This window comes from Hemitrygon akajei, chromosome 6, assembly GCF_048418815.1.
Source record: "Hemitrygon akajei chromosome 6, sHemAka1.3, whole genome shotgun sequence".
Taxonomy (NCBI): domain Eukaryota; kingdom Metazoa; phylum Chordata; class Chondrichthyes; order Myliobatiformes; family Dasyatidae; genus Hemitrygon; species Hemitrygon akajei.
In genome coordinates this window covers 45255252-45277660 of record NC_133129.1, presented here as the reverse complement: position 1 = coordinate 45277660, position 22409 = coordinate 45255252, and the positions used below count along the sequence as shown (strand labels likewise).

Here is a 22409-nt window from a genome sequence, read left to right as displayed (position 1 = left end):
CTTTGGAGTATGCAGGCCTCTTCTTCACATGCTCTACCAGTCTGTTGTCACCAGTACAATCTTCTATGCGGTTGTGTGCTGGGGCAATGACATCAACACGGGTGATGCCAACAGGCTCAATAAACTGATTAGAAAGGCTGGCTCTGTTATAGGAGTCAAACTGGACACACTGGATGCTGCGGTAGAACAAAGGACCCTATGAAAAATCCTGGCAATTCTTGACAATGTTTCTCACCCTTTGCATGCCACCTTGGCTGAACGAAGGAGCACTTTTCATAACAGACTAAGTCAACTGAGCTGCTCCAAAGAGTGCCATACAAGGTCATTCTTACTCTTGGTCATTAGGATCTATAATGAATCAACCTGTAGCCGGGCAAGTGATGATCCCTCCTGTTAGACTGTTTGTGGTGACTTGTTCTTATTCGTTCTACCGCTCTTCTAATATTTATATCTGTGCACTTGTAATACTATTGTGACACCTTAATTTACTTTGGGGTCAATAAAGTGGATCTTTAATAAAGCTGTCTATCCTCCGCACAAAGAAAAGTTCTCATTTCCATCTCTAATTGCTGAATTGCTTTTGGTTCTGTATATTCCAATCTTGGGAAACATCACCTTTCCATCTATCCTGTCAAACCCCAGAATACATTTGAATATTTTAACAAGTTCACTTTTCATTTGTCTACAGACAGGAACATTTAGTCCTGTCTTAGGAACCTCTATTGTACTTCCTCCATTACAAAAGTGTTCTTTGGTTGGTAGCAGGACAAAACCAATGCACCATATTCCAGATGTGGTCTCACCAGTTTCTACACTCTGTGGCTACTTTATTAGATACACCTGCTCATCAATGCAAATATATAATTGGCCAATCACGTGGCAGTAACTCAATGCATAAAAGCATGTAAGCATGGTCAAGAGCTTCTGTTGTTGTTCAGATCAAACTTCAGAATGGGGAGAAAATGTGATCCAAGTGGCTTTGACAACGGAATGATTGTTTGTGCCAGAAGGAGTGATTTGAGTATCTCAGAAATTGCTGATCTCCTAGAATTTTCATGTACACCAATCTCTGGAGTTTACAGAGAATGGTGCAGGAAACAAAAAAAAAATCCAGTGAGTGGCAGCTCAGTTGGTGAAAACACCTTGTTAATGACAGAGGTCAGAGGAGAACGGCCACAATGGTTCAAACAGACAGGAAAGTGACAGTAACTCAAATAAACACACATTATAACAGTGGTGGGCAGAAGAGCATCTTTGAATGCACAACAGGTCATACTTCGGATGGGCTACAGCAGCAGAAGATCATGAACAGACTATCAGTGGCCACTTTATTAGATACAGCAGGTACCTAATAAAGTGGCTGGAGAGAGTGTATATACAGTAATTTCAGTATGGTGGGTTTAGTCTTGTGCTCAAATCCTCTTGTAGTAAAGACTAACATTGTATTTGCCTTGTGAGGTGCTCTCACGGCAGCTGCACTTGGCACAAGTGTGACCCGTCCTCCACTCCTCCAGCTTGGAAATCACCCGACCTACCTTCCGGTTCATCTAGAGATCCAAAATGGAGTGAGTTAGATGGATCACGACGTACAAGTTCCTGGACAACGGGGACAAGAACGTACCCAATGTTACCCTCACCCTGATGACCACCTTTGGACGTGGCTGCATCAGGCTGTGTACAGAACCAAAGTAGGTAGGCATCAAGTGCCACTACGTGCCGAGCGTCTATCTGACTCTGGAGTTGCAAAGGATAGGTCCATTGCTGTGCAACGTTCCAGTCAGCTGGTCAATGCCACACTACTTGCCCTTCATGAAAAATTTCTTCCTGACCAACAATTTTGACCACAAGTTCATCAGACAGTGGTCAACATGGATTATCCTGTAAACACTGCAAAAGGACTTAATGGACGCAGTGGGAACATTCAGACCATCATCTGGCAGAATACCTCATCTTCAGATAAGATCACAAAACATAGAAGCAGAATTAGGTCATTCAGCAATCGAGTCTGCTCCACCATTCCATCATGGCTGATTTATTAACCCTCTCAATCCCATTCTCCCGATTTTGGTTTGAAAACTTTGACACCCTAATCAAGAACCTATCAACCTCCACTTCAAATATACACAATAACTTGGCCTGTGGCAGTGAATTCCACAGTCACCATCAGCTGGCTAAAGAATTCCCTCCTCATCCATTCTAAATGTACGTCCTTCTATTCTGAGGCTGTGCCCTCTGATCCTAGACTTCCCCATGAAAGGAAACATCCTCTCCACATCCACTCTATCTAGGCCTTTCAATATTCAAAAATTTTCAATAAGATTCCCCCTCATTCTTCTAAACTCCTGCAAGTACAAGCTCAGAGCCATCAAACACTCCTCATAACCTTTTATTCCTAGAATCGTTCTTGCAACCTCCTCTGGACCTTCTCCAATGCCAGCACATCTTTACTTAGACAAGATGCCCAAACCTGCTCATAATACTCCAAGTGCGATCTGACCAACGCAGCAGGACATCCTTGCTCTTATATTCCGGTCCTTGTGAAATCAATGCTAATGCAGCCACTTAACTATCTGTAATTTCATCTTATTGCTGTCCTGACTAGCACATGGTACTGGTGTCTCTTTTGCAGCCACAGAATCCGTCTATCCCCTAACTCTCAAACCTCCAATTGTTATTGCCGTACAGGACATTACACTTCCTTGCTGAGTCTCAGTGCTGGCCATCGTGCCACTGGCGTGGGAGCTGCTGCTATGCCCTGATAGGACATTCCCCCAGCAGTATCCAAAGGGGTATACTTGTTGCTGAGGGGAATGGCCACAGAGGAACCCTGCAATGACTGCTTACTTCCCTTACTTCTCCCGGTGGTCACCCATCTATTATCTGAAGCCTATACTGTGGGTGTGACCTCAGTAAAAGTTTCATCTATAAAAGTCTCTTTCAGCCTCCAGGATGGTCCTGGGTACATCCAGCTCCTGTTCTCGCCAACAGGCACTAAAACTTTGCCTGGCTGGTGGCGATGTTGTTCACCTCTTTGTAGGCTGTGGGTTGGTAAAGAGGCTGTGGAGAAAGATGCAAGGTTCAATGTCAGAGTTCATCCTGAGAAGCTGTATGACAGAGACTCTCTGACCTATGGGCTGTTTCCAGGGACACACAGGCAAGTGGACATGAGGTGTTGCTGGACAATCATCAACTCAGTGTAAGCTACCCTTTGGTCTGCCAGCACATCGAGATGTCCGTGGTCGAATGCTCCTGACTGGCACATTCTAGGCTGTATGAGCACGTACTGAGCGACACACTGAAGCTTGATACAGCCACCACAGGGGCTTGGTGGAGAAGGGCCACAGTATAGACTGGACAAGTGTTATCGGTTTTAAGAAATGTAATTGAACACTAGTTAATGTATCGTCTACGAAAGTAAGAATGGAAAGATGCTGAATAGTTAGTTCTTGTAAATATTTATTTTTATTATGAATAAAATTATCTTGGATTAAAAAAGTGCCACCCTATTTTCTGCTGCACAGGCACACTAACTTTCAATGAGTCTTGCACTAGGCCCTCTGAACAATACCTTTCAATCTCATTAGATAAAAACTCAGCTGTTCTCCCTTTTTCTACCAAAGTGTCTCACACATTTCCACCTGCCATGTCTCAGCAATTCACATAACTTGTTTTGTTATATCCACTGTCAGCTTCTCGGCAGTCTCCTTACCACCCACACTCCCACCCATGAAACCTCCATTATATGTTGATACTTTCAAAAATCACAGAGATAGATGGGAGCAGCTGGGGTCTCAGTACCAATCCTTAGAGAATCCCAACAGGTTCAGCCTTGCAATTTGAAAACCACCTGCTATTCCTACTCTTCTCTGGTGCTTTGTTAACAACTTCCATTTTAAACAAACTTTTATGGTTATTTCTCTTTTTACAGTGACAAGTGTGCACAAAGGATCACTGGGGACCCGAGTCACCCCAACCACAAACTGTGGCAGCTGCTACCATCTGGGAAACGGTACCGCAGCATTAAAGCCAGGACCAACAGGCTCTGGGTCAGCTTCTTCCACCAGGCCATCAGACTGCTGATTAATTCACACTAACTCAATAGTATTCCTAAGCTATATTGACTGCTCTGTTGTATATCTTTATGTACATACTATTTATTACAAATTACTATAATTTGCACATTCAGATGGAGACGTAACATGAAGATTTTTACTCCTCATGTATGTGAAGGATGTAAAAAAATAAATTCAATTCAATTCTTGATAATGTAATCTGAGCTGCACCACTTACATCCTGGTGAATTAACATAATACTTCTAGAGTCAACCATATGTTAAGCAAACTGTCAAGTATATTTTAAGCATAGTGAAAGGAAGTGCAGGTACAATCTAACCAGAACCAAGCATTGCCAGAGCCTTTGATTAATCTTGTTTTCCTCACCTGTACAAAATAACGGGCATTTTACTTAACGTTGTGCAAAAGCAATTTTGCTTATAGAATGGTAAAGCCCTACAGTTCCAGTGAGGAAGGTTCCAGCATGACATGTGTGAGGTTTGCATATTTTATTGAGCACACAGAGTTCTGCCAGCATTTTGTGTTTTTATTTTCTTCCAGATGCTTTGATTGCCTCCAGCACGCTAAAGATGTACCATTGAAAAGTTAAATTGCCCCTGGTGTGTAGGCAAATGGTAGAATATTGAAGTGAGGGGTGGAGAGGGGAATGTGAGGGAGAATCAAATAGCACATTGTAAAAGGGTGGCTGATAAAAAAGTTTACACCTTCTCCAATCACCTTAAAAATGCTCATTCGTACCCACATTACACTCAAAATTCATATGTATTACCCAAGTACATGTATTTCACCTCATACTACCTTGAGATTCATTTTCTTGCATTTGGTGGGACATCCAAATGCACACCTACAGGTATCTATACTTACAGAAAAGAGTTTAAGACTGAAACATGACAGGATCTGAGAATAAAATTTACTGAGCTGACAAAACCAATCAGCAGCATTCACCTCCAAATCTTCCATTTTCCCCAAAACAGTATAAAGCTGTTAGATTTTATCTCCGGGCACAGTGAATTCTCTTGCCAAATTTGTAGGATTTTTGTCCAATGGGAGTCCAAGATGTCACAACTTTTTGCATTAACACCAGAGCTTTCTAACTGCTCTGGTGTTAACGCAAAATAAGATATTACTAATTCCAGCATCTGCAAATCTTTCCTTATCAAGCGTAGTAATACACTTGAGCATGAAAGTTCTAAGGAATAAACTTCAAATAAAGTTCTAATATTTATTCTAGTATTAAAGTAGTAGTAGTAGTAGTTTATGTTTACTCTACTATGAGTTCTATTCTAATATTAGAAGTTCCATTCTAATATTCGTATATCTGTGCTCTTGTAATGCCACTGTGACACTGTAATTTCCTTTGGGATCAATAAAGTAACAAATACTTCAAATAATCTTTCTTTGCACTATCTGAAGACATGTACAGTAATCAACCATCTCTCCCAGCACATACAGAAATGTGTCTGACTTATAGTTGAGTGATAACCTGGTAGATATCATAACAAATTTTAATAAAACTGTCCTACCTTTCACCTCAGCCATTGTATTTTGTGCAGATAATATACTGAAAAGCTTTATTTTAATTACTTAGTAAACAAATTGATAGAATCCGTCATGAAGACAGCTGCTGTGAATTTAGAACTCGAAAGGAACTGCACATTCTCAATTCATTCAAGTTTTAGAGGTAAAGTTTCACAACAGGCATTCCTGCGATGATACACCAGGGAAATTTGTCAAGAAAAGTGCTAGAGAACTGCTGTGTAATAGCGGCACACAAATGATTACAAGGCAAATTTTAACCAAGCAAAACTTCGGCTTATACAGGAGAGTGAGGAGATAATCGATCAGAGTTACAGGGAAGTAATCACCCCAAAGCTGCAGAAGGCAAGTAGCTGGGTGACTGTCAGGAGAAATGAAAATTTGATAGGCAGTCAGCGCAGAGCACCTCTGTGGCCATTTCCCTCAGAATACTGTTATGGGGGGGATCACCTCCCAGGGGAATGCTACGGAGACCAGGTTACTGGTACTGAGCACGGGTCCATGGTGCAGAAGGGGAGGTAAAGAGAGGAGCGGTACTGATAGGGCACTCAATAGTCGAAGGAACAGACAGGAGATTCTGTGGACGTGAACGGGATACCGAGATGGTATGTTGCCTCCCAGGTGCCAGGGTCATCTCAGATCACATCCACAACATTTTAGAGAGGGAGGGAGAGCAGTCAGATGTCTTGTTACATATTGGTACCAATGAGATAGCAAGGAAAAGCAAAGAGGTCCTGAAGAGAGAATTTAGAGATCCAGGCAGAAAGCTGTGAATCAGGACCTCCAGAATAGCAATTTCTGGATTGCTTCCTGTGCCGCATGCTTGTGAGGATAAAAACAGGATGATTTGGCAGATACATGCGTAGCTGAGAAGCTGGTGTAGGGCGCAGGACTTCAGGCTCTTGGATCATTGGGATCTCTTCTGGGGGAGGTATGACCTGTTCAAAAGGGACGGGTTGCACTTGAACCCGAGCAGGGACCAGTATTCTCGTGGGCAGGCTTATTAGAGCTGCTGGGGAAGGTTTAAGCTAATTTGGCAGGGCACTGGGAACCTGAATGAGGGACTCAGAATAGGACGGATGGTTAAAAAAGCAAGGATAGCATGTAGTCAGACTGTCAGGAAGGGCAGGAAGATGATAGGACAAAATTGTAGTCAGCAAGGCAAGTACCAGTGCCTTAGGGATGCAAAATGAAAAAAGGTAGCAAAGATAGCACTCAAGGTGTTGTATCTCAATGCACGGAGTGTAAGAAATAAGGACGATGATCTTGTTGCACTCTTACAGATTGTTGGGTATGATGTTGTGGCCATCACTGAATCGTGGCTAAAGGATGGCTGGAGCTAAATGTCCAAGGTTACACGTTGTATGGGAGGGATAGGAAGTTCGGTAGAAGGGGAGGCAAAGAATGGCATTAAATAAGTGGAAAGATGTGACATGGGATCGGAAGATGTTGAATCTTCGTGGGTTGAGTTAAGAAATTACAAGGGTACAAGGACCCTGATAACATTTACCGTAGATGTCGGATTATAAGCCGCTACTTTTTCCCCACATTTTGAACAGCTTTGAACACTGCGGCCTTTACTACGGTGCGGCTAATACATGATTTTTTTTCATGCCGCCAAAAACATTTTGCCTCGTAACAGTAGACCAATAAAATTGATGAGTAGTTCACAGAGGTCCAATGAAATTGTACGATAAATCAAGCGCACTTTCACAATTAAATTATTGTAAATCAGTCATTTGTACTCACCCTCATCAACATGGAAAACACTCGAAGAAAAGCATTGTGCTGCCTTTATGGCAGTTATTTAGTTTATAATATTTTCGCTTAGTAATTCATTTGTTAGTATGTGTTTTAACTATATTTGTTTTCAGTACTACATCTCGGGATGTTATGACGTCACACCCGGTTTCGCCGCGTCTTGTGGGAAATACCGGTTTGCGATAAACGGGAAGGTGGGGGGCGAGCGGCATTAGATCTGAGCGAATGCTGCTTTTAAGTTAAAGGCGATCAATAACTTTTCCTGGTAGGCTGCAGTATATATATTTTTTACCAGTCGTTAGGAGATATTGGAATGTTGTTCAGTAAAAAAGTATACACAACGTAATTTGTGTGTTACCGATACGTATGTATATTTAAAAGTAGCCGCGTTACAGGCACGGTTCGAAAAAAAGCATTTGCAATATGTATTTGTTTATGTTACCATATGGATTTAATTAAAAGTTAAAAAATCCTCACGTGTAATATCTTTCTGTGTAAATATCTCATATTACAACGTGGGACACCTGCGGCCGAAAATCCGGTGCGGCCTAAAATCCGGTGCGGCTTGTACAAGTACAAAATTGATTTTCTTTCTAAAATTAGAGCCAGCGGCTTTTAATCAGGTGCGCTCTGTAGTGCGAAATCTACGGTATATACAAGCCTCCCAACATTAGCTGGGTTGTGGACCACAGATTACACCAGAAAATAGGAAAGGCGAGTCAAATGGGCAATGTTATAATAGTCATGGAAGATTTTAGCATGCAATCTGATTGGGAAAAATCAGGTTGAGAAAGGATCTCAAGAAAGTGAGTTTGTTGAATGCCTAAAAGATGGCTTTTTAGAGCAGTCTGTCATTGAGCCTTCTAGGGAATCAGCTACACTAGTGTTATGTGATGCACTGGAGGCAATTGGGAGCCTAACGTGAATGAGCCCTTAAGAGCCAGTGATCACAATATGATTGAGTTCAACTTGAAATTTGATAGGGAGAAATTAATTCTGATGTAGCCGTATTTCTGTGGAGTAAAGGAAATTACAGTGGTATGAGAGAGGAGTTGGCCAAAGTAAATTGGAAGGAGCTGTTAGAAGGAGCTGCTGGAAGGGATGTCAGCAAAGCAACAGTGGCGTGCTTTTCTGGGAAAAAATAAGGAAGGCTCAGGACAGATATATTCCAAAAATGAAGAAATACTCAAATGGCAAAATAGTACAACTGGGGCTGACAAGGGAAGTCAAAGCTAATGTAAAAAAAAAAGAGGGCATACAACAAAGCAAAATTAGCAAGACGATAGAGGATTGGGAAGCATCTATAAACCTATAGAGAGCAATGAAAAGAATCATTAGAAAGGAAAAGATGAAATATGGAATACAACGTTGGAAAATACATCATTGTGCACTTTGATAGTAGAAATAAATGAGCAGACTATTTTCCAAACGGGGAGAAAATCCTAAAATCTGAGATGTAGAGGGACTTGGGAGTCGTTGTGCAGAATACACTAAAGGTTAACTTGCAGGTTGAGTCGGTGGTGAGGAAGGCAAATGCAACGTTAGTACTTATTTCAAGAGGTCTTGAATACAAGAGCAGGGATATGATGCTGAGGCTTTATAAGGCACCAGTGAGGCCTCACTTTGAATATTGTGAACAGTTTTGGGCTCCTCACCTAAGAAAAGATGTGCTGGCATTGGAGAAGGTCCAGAGGCAGTTCACAAGGATGATTCCAGGAATGCAAGGGTTGTCATATGAGGAACGTTTGATCACTCTGGGTCTGTACTCACAGGAATTTAGAAGGATGGGGGGGTTCTCATTGAAACCTTTCAAATGTTGAAAGACCCAGAGTAGATGTGGAAAGAATGTTTCCCCTGGTGGGAGAGCCTAGGATTAGAGGGCACAGCCTCAGGATAGAGGGGCATCCATATAAAACAGAGATGCAGAGAAATTTCATTAGCCAGAGGGTGGTGAATTTGTTACCACAGGCAGCTACAGAGGCCAGGTCTTTGGGTGTATTTAAGGAAGAGCTTGATAGGTTTTTGATTGGACACAGCATCAAAGGTTATAGGGAGGTTGAGAACGACAGGAAAAAAAAATGGATCAGCCATGATTGAATGGTGGAGCAGAAACGATGGGCCAAATGGCTTAATTCTGCCCCCATGTCTTATGGTCTTATAAAACATCAACACTAGCTCTGTGCCGGGGTGTGTGGTGGGGAAGTGGGAAGACATCTGTCATCTGTCACTGAAGTCTTCAGAGTCCTGCCTCAATGACTACTGTCCTGTTGCACTCACATCCATCATCATGAAGTGTTTTGAGAGGCTCGTCATGAGGCATATCCTGCTGCCCCCCTCACTGGACCCCCTGCAGTTCGTGTACCATCCCAACCGCTCAACAGATGACGCCATTCCCATCACCCTCCACCTGGCCCTAACCCACCTGGACAAAAAAGACACGCATGTTTGAATGCTGTTCATAGACTTCAGTTCAGCATTCAACACAATCATCCCTCAGAAACTGATTGGAAAGCTGAGCCTACTGGACCTGAACACCTTCCTCTGCAACTGGATCCTAGACTTCCTGACTGGGAGACCTCAGTCAGTCCGGATCGGGAGCAGCATCTCCAACACCATCACACTGAGCACGGGGGCTCCCCAGGGCTGTGTGCTCAATCCACTGCTGTTCACTCTGCTGACCCACGACTGTGCTGCAACACACAGCTCGAACCACATCATCAAGTTCGGCCGATGACGCGACCGTGGTGGTTCTCGTCAGCAAGAACGACGAGTCAGCTTACAGAGAGGAGGTGCAGCGGCTAACGGACTGGTGCAGAGCCAACAACCTGACTCTGAATGTGAACAAAAGAGATGGTTGTTGACTTCAGGAGGGCATGGAGTGACCACTCTCCACTGAACATCAACAGCTCCTCGGTAGAGATCGTTAAGAGCATCAAATTTCTTGGTGTTCACCTGGCGGAGAATCTCACCTGGTCCCTCAACACCAGCTCCATAGCAAAGAAAGCCCAGCAGCATCTCTACTTTCTGCGAAGGCTGAGGAAAGTCCATCTCCCACCCTCCCATTCTCATCACATTCTACAGGGGTTGTATTGAGAATATCCTGAGCAGCTGCATCACTGCCTGGTTCGGAAATTGCACCATCTCGGATCGCAAGACCCTGCAGTGGATAGTGAGGTCAGCTGAGAAGATCATCGGGGTCTCTCTTCCCGCCATTACGGACATTTACACCACACGCTGCATCCACAAAGCAAACAGCATTATGAAGGACCCCATGCACCCCTCATACAAACTCTTCTCCCTCCTGCCATCTGGGAAAGGCTCCGAAGCATTCGGGCTCTCACGACCAGACTATGTAACAGTTTCTTCCCCCAAGCCATTAGACTCCTCAATACCCAGAGACTGGACTGACACCAACTTACTGCCTCTACTGTGCCTATTGTCCTGTTTATTATTTATTGTAATGCCTGCTCTGTGTGCTCTGGTTTCCTCCCATTGTACACAGGTGTACCAGTTGGTAGGTTACTTGGTTATTATAAATTGTCCCGTAACTAGGTTAGGGTTAAGTCAGGAGATTGCTGGGCAGCATGACTCAGAGGCCTGGAAGAGGCTGATTCACGCCGAAATGCTGACTAGTTTCTCCTTCCACAGACACTGCTGGACCAGATGAGTTTCAGGTTTTGTTTCAAATACCAGGAATGCAGTTTTGGTTTTCTTCATTGCCCTGAGTAGCCTGCAAGGCCCTTTCAGAGGGCAGTTAACTGTTCAGACACTTTGGAGTGTCCTGAGATCATAAAGGAAACCGATTTCTTTGCCAGATGAATTCTTACATCAACCCCATAGCTTTATAGTCATCATTACCGGCTGGGCCTTCTATTCCAAATTTATTTAGTTATTTGAATGTTAAATAACCCTAACAATTGATATAATGAGTTATACAAAAAAATCCTACAACTTGAATTTACGGAACAAGATAGCAGCAGGACCTCCAAGGTTGAAATTTTTTGGACTAATTGTACATGCCAGTGTATAATCGGGATTGGAGGCAAGTTCAGCTAACTGCATGGTTGAAGAGATGGTGTATGAGGGTGAGCTTTGGGCAGTTTCTGGGAATGGTGGTGCCTCTGCAAATCTAATGGAACAGGCCACACATTCATGTTGGAATCTGTCAAGTCAGAATGAGCATAGCATGCAGTTCGAGAGCACATTCACCAGGATATTGTCCGTGATGGAACATTTCAGATACAAGCAACTAGATAGGTTGTGTTAGTTTTCCTTTGAATGAAGATGACTTAGGGAGATTTGACTGAGGTACACAAACTTAGAGGGATATAGAGTAGATAGCAAGAAACATTTCCCTTCAGCAGAGGTATTTGACTGGGGGCAAAGGTTCAATTCAAAGAATGTAAGAGAAAATTCCCCCCCCCCCACCCAAGAAGATGACTGAAGCGTGGAACACAGTGCCCTTAGCAGTGGCAGAGGCTGGTCCTGTCACAACAGACAAATATATGAAATGCCAAGACCAAATGATGAAAAATCAGATTTGACAGGTAGTTGACATGGACAAAGTGGGTCAAAAAGGCCCATTTCCATGAAGGAAGAATCTGTGACAATGAGTTTCCAGCTACTATGGTGAGATTTTAACTAATCTCATCAAGTGAATATTCTAAATCTCTGGATGCCAGACCAGTAACTTAATCTCACTGTTACATGTCCTCTAATTATTCCCAAGTTTTATTGCTTAACTTTAAAATATATGATAAAAAAATTTTGCTTAATTATCTAATTATAACCTTAGCACTTCCAGTTTTGGATGCAATAGTAAACTGCAGATGGTTAACCAGCTGCAGAAACAGACTGAACAATACTCAAAGGCAAAGGGACAACTGACTTTGAAAGAGAGGAAAAGATAAAACTCCAAGTAAAATAACGGGAACAGCAGCACAACATAAGCCTTGATTTGAGGCTAGACAGTGCTGAAAATGTTTAATAGGCTTTCGGAATGAAGAAAAGTTGCAGTATAAATACTGGATCACAATCCAGTGCAAGATTAATGTAACAAGAATGTAGGATTAAAAACTGTTCTAATGAAAGATCATCGAGATGAAAATTTAACCCACTTTCTCTCTCCACAAATGCGGCCCAAGCTCCTGAGTATTTCGAGCTGCTTTGGTAATTTTCAGATTTATCCTCTGAATCTTTATCGCAAATGGAGATGGCTACAATACAGTTTAAGAACCAATTGCTTTTAAAATTGAGTAACTGAAGGTAGGGTTGGTACACAGAAAAGCTAAAGGCAAAAGAAAATTACTACAGATAACAAAAAAAATCTGGATTTTAAAAGCACAAAATGCAGAAGGAAGACATTTTTGCCGTGTTTGGAATTAATAACTGAAGCTAAAAAAAAACACTCTATAATGAGCAACCCCATAACTTTGTGACATGAATTGAAAAAGCTGACGGTGCGTGGGGTGGAGAAAGCAAGTCAGGGAGCATGGGGGGGGGGGGGTGAGAAAACGAGTTCTCACTTCTGGTTGACATTTCATCAGAATTTCTTCATCTAATCATAATGATCATTCTCTGTCTCTCTGCAGTTACTCTACCATTGTGTCTCTACTGCCTGAGCATCTGTTCACTTCCAGCACTTTTGGTTTCTATTTACAGCATCTAGGTTTTCTTTTCCTTAAAATGCTCAGTCTGAATCACATTTTAATCAGTGCTGAATGTAGTGGAATTGAAAACATTTGTTTGTCAAACATCATAAAGCTTAGTTCCTGTATCACACACTAACACTATGAATGCCTTTTAGAGAATCAATGACAAAGCTTATCCCTAATGAATTATGGATATTCTACCAACATATATGAACATGAAATAAAACAGTTGAGTATAATAACAGCAACACACACAAAATGCTGGAGGAACTCAGCAGGCCAGGCAGCACCTTATAGGAAAAAAGGACAGTCGGTGTTTCAAACATTCTGTCAATCTTCTTGATGTTCTTGGATCTTTCCTAATAAGCTCGACTATTCTCATACAATAATGCTGTTTTCTCCACCGATTAGGTCATTTTACATGAATATGATATTTTTTCTGACACATTTTCACACATCATCATGTGCCGTGTCATATGATGCAAAATGATTACAGTCTATGACCACGATCGTTCTTGGCAAATTATTCTACAGAGGTGGTTGGCCATCGTCTTCTGGACAGTGTCTTCACAAGACGGGTGACCCCGGCCATCAATGTTAAACCTGATTTGAGAGATTGGCTGCCAGGTTGCACTGACTGCATAACCAGGACTGATGAGCAGATGGTGCCTATCACATGACCATCCACCCCCTGCTCCATGGCTTCACGTGACCCTGCAAGGGGGTGGGGGTTGTGAGGAGGAGTTAAGCAGGCGTAACACCTTGCCCAAGGGTGATCTGCAGGTTAGCAGAGGGAAGGAGTACCGTGCACCTCTGTTGGTAGAGACACATCTCCACTACACCACACAATTTCCACACACGTAGTCTGAAAGCTTCTGGGCACAGAGATTCCAAGATCCCACAATTAATGATGTGAAGATGACTCTAAGTACACAAACCTTCCTACTATTAATAGATCAGCTATTTGATGTGATTAACAGCAGTAATGATCTGGTCTGCAAGTTTACTTGAACTAAGTAACTTAGCCAGCGTTTGAAACAGGTAATTAACAAAATCCCATTGTTTTACACTGCAGCTCTTGATCAACTAGCCTCATGCTGTGGGCCAGCATCCTATGTCCTATAGACAGCGCTGTTTGTTTGCAAAACTTGTCTCTTTAACTGATTATTGCTTGCCATTTACTTTAAGAAATGAAAGCTGGCTCCTGATTATGATAAGAAGCTAACACAGAAGCAACACCAGTGAATCTGCAGATGCTGGAAATAAATAAAAAAACACAAAACACTCCTGATGAAGGGTTTTGGCCCGAAACGTCGTCACTACCTCCTCCCATAGATGCTGTCTGGCCTGCTGAGTTCTGCCAATATTTTGTGTTTTTAAACACACAGAATATTGGTTGGAAGTCTGACTTACTTCAAAACAACCCATGATCTTTAAAAGTGTCAGCTGCTATATTCAGAAAGCTGAGCTTGGCAAGAAAGAGGAAGGCCTCCCAGCCCTGGACAGTGAATGTCTATCATAATTGCATAAGATTCCAATTAGAAGAATCTTATTTGAAGCTGTACAAATATATTTGCTCTGCAAGTTTTCAGTGAACTATTCTCATTAATATAATCAAATCCCATTGCTGATTTGCAATGACCCCAAATAAGTCCCACCCACAAAATTCTGAAAATCTATATGCACAGTATTTCTTCCACATGTTTGAAAGGTATTGCTAAACCTAGCTTCATCTCATTTAACACCCGGAGAGAAAAAAAACACCAAATTAACAACTAAAGAAGAAACACAGAACCTAAAGTGCAATAGTTCAGTTTTGGAAAGTGCCTCACTCCTTCTTTATCCACTGCTGTTCCTTAGAGGATAAGATTAGCGTCCAATTGTACTATGAAAGGACCTTCAGTCTTTTAAATATAAAAAGCAACTTGACATCACCCAAGGTAACACATAGCATGCTAGAAAAACTTATCAAGTCAGGCAGCATCTATGGAGGGGAATTAACAGTCAATGTTTTAGGCCAAAACCCTTCATTAGGACTGGAAAGGAAGGGGGAAGGTTTCACTCCATAGGTGCTGACCTCCCACACCCACCTACCTTTCTCCTCACCTTGCTTTACCTATCCCCTTCCAGCTAGCACTCCTACCCCCACCACCTCCTTATTTTGGCTTCTTCCTCCTTTTCCAGTCCTAATGAAGGGTCTTGGTCCGAAAGGTCAACCATTTATTCTCCTCCATAGATGCTGCCTGACCTACTGAGTTCCACAAGCATTTTGTGTGTTACTTTGGACTTCCAGAATACGCAGAATCTCTTGCATTGATTGACATCACCCAAGTTGTCCTTCTCCCATTCAGGAATATTTACAATATACATTTGCTGAATTGTTGAACTAATTAAAAAAGTTACAGTTCTATTCATTTCATTAGTCTGTAGCATGAACCTCATAGTCAACCTCAGTTGAAATTTACAATTTCACTCAAAGGTTGCATTCATTCATCCCAAGGCTGTTTAGGGATCAAATTTTAGAAATACCATGGTTATTAACGTAATAGATTAATGGCAAAATTTCACAAAGAATTTCTCCTATTCTTCCACACCTGTTAGACTTTTCATAATAAAACTACAATAAGGTACTGAACTTCACACACAGTTGTTCTGTGAACAAAGTTCTTACCTCTGAATAATAACCAGTAACCTCTTTACCACCATGCAGATTTATTTACTGTATAATCACGTAAGACTGGCAAAACAATTATAAAGTTTTCCCATGTTTATCCAAATAAATTATAATCACCCCTCAGGTTGAAAAGCCAGTACTAGACATTAAATATACAATTTTAAATTATCAGTTAATGTATCAATACAAAACAGAAAGACTATGTTTGCACACAATAAAGTTGTCGGCTTTACACAGAGTTAGTGAAGTGCTTAACTTTAGAAGTATGGTCATTGTTGGGACATGAGGAAGGTGAACACACCCAACAAAAATAACTTATGGTAAAACAAAATCTTGGCAAGGCACAAGTTTTGTGAAATTAAGCATCATCATGGTGTCAAATTATTGCTGCTGGCAATAGCATACCTGTCAGAAGCCATTACATAATGATTTCCATCAAGGACAAATTATAATACAAAAATAACTTGCATTAGGATAATTATAATGATTCTTATTCTCGTGTTCACATGCAAGCAAGTAAATGGATTTTCAGTCTTGCATTGGGAGATACTTACTTCTGTTTCACCCAAATTTAAAAGATCAATGATCCAGGAATGCAACCAATTCAAGAGGCTTTTAAAAAAAAAGTCAATGTGTGCCCTCAGTGACAAAACGAAGATAAATATGAAATCACCATGTGTCCTGTCTCAGGAAACCCAATAACCTTCATCACAACATTTAGCAGATCCTTGATCATCTAAAGATTTTGTTTACAAATCTTGTCCAGAGTTGCTCTCTATCTTATAGAATCTTTCCAAAAGTCAACCTACATTTGATCTTGACTGTGGGGATCCTTTTCCAAGAGAAATGAAGTACCGTTTATATCAATACTACCTGAATTTTTTTTTAAATATCCACTCTTCTCTTTTACGTGGCATTAGTATTACTGACTAAACCAATGCTCACTGCCTGCTCCACACATCTTAATAACCAGAAGCAGCTCCAGATATGGATTGACAAGTCTACGTTTTCAGCACAACTGTTCATGCACATCCAATTCTGCAATACAGTTCACTATGCCCCACAATTTTCCCAGCAACATCCTGAGTGTATCAATCATGTTCTTACCACTGCGCCTTTATATATACTAATTATTGGAATACAAAAAACTGCTGCTGAAAGCAAATAAAACAACTACTTATATCCCATACCAATAATTTGACAGCTTATAGTGTTTGGACATTACTGTAAAGTTCATTTCTGCAAACCTGTCATTGTTTGCTAATACTGTGGATTCCAGATAACTGGCTCATTGGGGCAGCCGCTTTTCTGGGACAACGCTTAAAGAACAAAACTAATCGAGAAAACAGCCAGGATTTCCTTCATTTATTTGTGATACCATGCTGCTTAACTGGGACAGAAAACTGTTGCTGACTAGCATCAGTCACCTGCGCTCGCGTGGCCATTAGACTCTACACCACCCTTAGAATGGACAGCTTTTAAATAGCGCCATTTGCAAGTGTTTGTGTTCAAAAAGCAGTGGATTTGTGTCACTGATAGTTGGCAAGAAATAAGCAGCAAGACAGTTCAGAACAGTTTTGCTCACTGTGGTTTCAAGCACACTGGCTTGGAAATGTGAGAAATGGCCAGGATTGAAAAGGAAGCAATTTCACTACCTTAGCAAGTTAGGAACTGAGAAGAATTTTCTTCTCGGGATACTCAATAAATCCATAAATAAGAACCATAATAGAATCAATGAAAGACCACACCAAAAGAAAGAAAGAGTCCTTGAAAGTGAGTCCATAGGTTATGGGAACATTTCAGTGATGGGGCAAGTGAAGTTATCCTCTTGGTTTAAAAGCCTGAAGGTTGAGGGGTAATAACTGCTCCTGAGCCTCCTGCACCCTCTTCCTGATGGCAGCAGAGAGAAGAGAGCATGTCCTGGGGGGTGGGGTCCCTGATATTGGATGGGGATGGGGAGGGCTTTACCCGTGATGAACTGGGAGGTATCCGCTACTCTTTGCGCGAATTCCCATTCAAGGGCAATGGTATTTCCATGCCAGGATATTATAAAGCCAGTCAATATATTCTAAATTACATATCTACAGAAGTTTGTCAAAGTTTAAGATGTCATGCTGAATCTTTGCAAACTACTATGGAAGTAGAAGCACTGCAGTGCTTTCTTCATAATTGCACTTATGTGCCAGGCCCAGGACATTGTTTTTATCTCTTGGATCCATACAGGCTGCTATCCTTCCCAAGTAACTCATTGACTAAAGCCATGAAATGAGCTAGAAAACTCAGTTTCTCATTTATAAAGTAGATAATAGCAAAGATGGCTCAGTTAATTTTTCCCCCACACATTAGACTGTTATTATAGAGTTGTTGACTAGTTATGGCTACAATAACATCAGAAATTACATAAAAAAAGGTTTTTAGGGCTAAATGGTTTAATGTTGCCAAGGTTCGAAAGAGAGGCACTGAGCACAAGAAACCCAGGACAAATCTTTACTTATCAAAGTTCCATCTTATTCTTTCCAAACTTGTTACACACACATTATGACTCCAATAACTAACCAAAACCCCTTATTTGTATATCACTCTTCACCCACTGCAATCAAATTGGAGTTCAGCTCCAGATGACAGAATTAAAATTCTCTTCTGTCCACCAGGCAATCCAGAAACCCAATAAGCTCAAGTTCACAAACCAGCAATCACACTCAATTTAGAGGATGGCCAGGGAGAGAAGGGAATTAGTCCAGGAGATGGTATTTAATGGGAGAGCAAAGAAAATTGAGGCAGGCGCTCAGACATATTTCTGGAGAAAAAATGTGAATTAATTTTTCAATCCACAATGTTGTTGGCACCAATGTTAGAGATCTGAATTTTGGTCTTTAACTACAAGTAACATGTCTAATTTTGTAAAGAACCTTCTCCTCTGTTTCAGTAATGAAAGGAATATTTGGAGCAACAGTTACCAGTTTTCCCTAGAATTTCCTCCCAAATTTGTATCTTACTTATTAGATAACGTCAATAAATTCATTCTTCTTTTATCAATTTCCCTTGATATCTTCAACAAACAAGTCTTTAATTTTAACAGTTCCACAAAGGGGGAAAAAAGTTAGAGATTTTCTTTAGCCTCTCCATGAAACAGTGCTTTCTGATATTACAAATGATATCTCAGTTATACATACAGGAACAGTCGCTTCAACCTACCATGCCCATGCTGGCCAACCAATACCTTTCTACACATTTCTCAATTCCCTGCATTCAGCCATAACCCCCAATACCCTAGCACCACAAGTTAGCACGTTCCTGACTTCACTCATGAAGAAATTCCTGCTCACACCACTTTAACTCCCCTACCAATTACCTCAGTATCTCAAAACAGTCTAGCTCTCATGTCAAAAGGCATGAGCTCTCAACAAGAAAGTAGATGACCAGATAAAGACTTCTTAATGGGCATGTACAAAATAATAATCAGACTGCTATTTAGGGCAGGTTTTGTAACTCTGAGCAGCACCAATACATACACGCTGAGTTTATTTTTTTTTAAAAGATACACATTTCCTCATACGTTTGACGTAGCACTAAAATATTAAATACTATCTTAATGTTTTTCACTACACATTACATTGTGTAAGTAAAATAAAAAGACATGTCACAAAACCTGAAATAAATACAGAATATATCAGGATTGAAGAATTAACATGATAGATTAACAACTCCATGGATCTCATCAGTTTCTGCTTGACCTGTCTCCTGTTTCTAACATCTTCTGGTTTTTGTTACCCATGCTATGGTTTCCAGGGCATGCAATTACTACAAAAAGAATTCTATTTAAAAAAACACAGATACTAGTTGACTCCTTTTCATACATAATTTCAATTTAATATAATTTGGGCTCCGTTGCCATTTCTTGTGATCAACATTACCTAGACCAGCTTGAAAAGCGCAATAGTTGTATACAGAACCCATGAAGCAATCGTTTTACAAATTTCTTCTAATCCACCTGTTTCACAAAACAATCATCTGAACTTCAAAAAAAAACCTACTCACACTTCCAGTTTTTTTAAAAACTCTGCACACCACCTACTCTGCCGTGGTTTTCTTGTAAGTTTTCCTATCAAGTACTGGCTGCACGGTTACAGCCTTCCACGCATTCCAGTGACCCGCAGACCATCCGCTTCACAATCCCATCGGATGCTGACCCACTTCCTGAGCTACAATGGGCAACTCTATTTGCACAACGAATAAAATCAAAAAAAAGAGAATTCATTTCCCAGCAAGAATCATTGTAACAATTCCTCAAAATGCCACCCAGTTAATTCACAGCTAATCTCCAAACGTTGCACAATTATGGCCAGTTCACCTGTTGTCCAGTGGTGCCCTGCGGCCACTGGATTCCAGTTCTGGATGTTGAGCCCCAGAGAGTTCCCCCGGGCTGAGACGCCGACCATGGCTGGGTGGTTTTGTTAGCCCCTCTGTTGTTCTAAGCGCATGCTCCGATGCCGATACGCGGATCAATCCCTGAATCCGATCATTCGCTCTCTCCCTAACATCCACACCGGGGCCTTCCACATTCAACGTGCAACCACAATCGAAGCCCGGAATTTCGCCGGTAGGAAATAAGAGCATACCGGAGATGAGGAGCACGAGTCGCGCACCGTGTCCGAGACTCTCAGCCCTGCGATGCAATGAGATCTCGCTGCGATTCCAGCTCCCGGACCGTACCCTCGCTGCCGCTGCCGCCGCCGCCGCTGCCCAGAGAACTGACGCACGCAACCAGACGCCGGCAATTTCAATTAAAGGGACACCGTCTAACACCAAAACATGCCCCTGCAGATTAATAGCGTGAATTTGCACTTAACATGAACATACTTTATATCGAAATAAATCGCATTGCCTTACCAGAGGTATAAGAAACTGTATTGCCTCATGTCTATAGCTAAAAACAGAGATTTCGTATTAAATATTTTATACTGCAATCATTTCTTCCCCCTATAAAGTTCTTTTATAGAACTTTGTAGAGAACATTTTCCCCATTTTTATTAATGAACCTACATCGCAATAGGACTGAAACATAAATATGATTGTCAAAATATTAAAAAGACTCATCATTAAAGTAAACCTTTTAATAAGGGTATTACATAAAAGTAATTATTTTAATAAAAATTAAACCTTTTAATTAAGGATGTTCAAATCATTTCTGAAAACTGTTGACAGCAACTGTCAGAGCAATGAGAGCAGTCAATTGACAAAAACTCCTAGCTTTTTCTGGTTTCCCCAATTCTACTTTGCATGAGAATGTTTCCTCATATTTACTGTAGATTGTTTACTCCTTTTTGTGTGACATGGGATTAAAATATATAAAATGGAAAGAGGTGCAAAAAGAGAGCAAAACACAGTGAGGTTGGGTCATTTTCCTTTTGGAACTCTAATAGCAGAGGGGAAGAAGCTGTTCCTAAGAGTGCGTGTCTTCAGGCTCCTGTACCTCCTCATGCTGCCTTCTTTGAGGCATCACATTCTAAAGAAATCCTCAATGCTGGGGAAGCTAATGCAGTGATTTCAATATTTCAGTAATATTGTAAATATATTGTTTGATTTGTATTCTTAATTTGTTTCCATAACTCATTATGGGTTATCTAAATGAAGTATGTGAATGGCATACACTGCCTGTCATACCTGAGCACCTCACTAAAAACAGAAAGAAAAACTAGGTGGACACTATCCCAGCTCTTGTGGTTTTTCTTTTGATTAGTTCTGGAGTTATGAAACGTAACCCATGATGGATCTGCCTGAGTCTGCTGCGTTTTTCCAGTTCTGTCCTCTGGTTCCCTTCCTACCAGACAATGAAGTAAACTTGTCAGAAAGCTGTCCTCCGTACAGGTAGGAACTTGCAGATGGCATGCCTTTGGTGACATCCCAAATCTCTTCAAACTCCTAATGAAATGTGTTGGCTGTTGTGCCTTCTTTGGAATTGCATCAATATGTTGGGCCCAGGATATATCTTCAGTGATGTTGGCGCCGTAATACTTGAAACAGCTCACCATAATATTTATTATATATACACCCTCAGTTGAATTGAAAGAGATGTTGCTGCACCTCTTTATGATTCTGATTTTTTAAAATAGCATGCTTGTTGTCAGGCACCTTGTTTTATTTTTAAAACTGCAATTTCTTTTCATGCTTCATCCTCTCCTGAGAAATGCAAGTGAATCAGTGAATCACCGATCAGACTGGATTATGTGTTGGTCGCAGCAAAGATAATAGCTGCATTCTGCATTAAAAGAGCTATTGTACCATGAACTACAACTATTTACTCATCACAAATGCCAATCCGAGCAGGTCATGATTTTATGTAAATTCTGAGATTAAAGATGAGCAGACATAGATTTACTGCAGTTGGTGTATTTTTCTTGACCCACAGTTCTGGTGACTCCAGACACAGTATCCAGGAGCTAGGGGTAGAAAACCAGATGTCCATTGTGTCAGTGGATAACAACATGGCAAATGGTATACCATGTGGGAAAAAAAAACAAGTTCATGCACTTTGATATGAAAACAGTAATGTTGAATATTATTTTTAAGTGGTGAGAGGTTAAGTGACATTGACACTGAAATCACCAAGGTATCTTCATATAGAAGCTGATGAAAGATAACTTGACATCCAACAAACAGTTGGCATTTATTGCTAGAGGAATTGAATGCAAGAGTAAAGATGTTAAATGAAAT

General features: G+C 41.1%; 1 protein-coding gene across 3 annotated transcripts in view; it reads right to left on the bottom strand.

Moving 5' to 3' along the window:
* Window positions 1-20546, bottom strand: part of LOC140729027 (soluble lamin-associated protein of 75 kDa-like) — a 111675-nt gene extending 91129 nt beyond the window's left edge. For 2 of the 3 annotated variants that reach the window (XR_012099235.1, XM_073048290.1), the window contains exon 1: window positions 20315-20546. The gene's annotated coding sequence lies outside the window, so the exon portion shown is untranslated. Of the gene's footprint in view, window positions 1-20046; window positions 20105-20314 lie in introns of those variants that run through there. The other variant, XM_073048291.1, reaches the window with a different exon arrangement.
* Between the last annotated feature and the right edge of the window lie 1863 nt (window positions 20547-22409).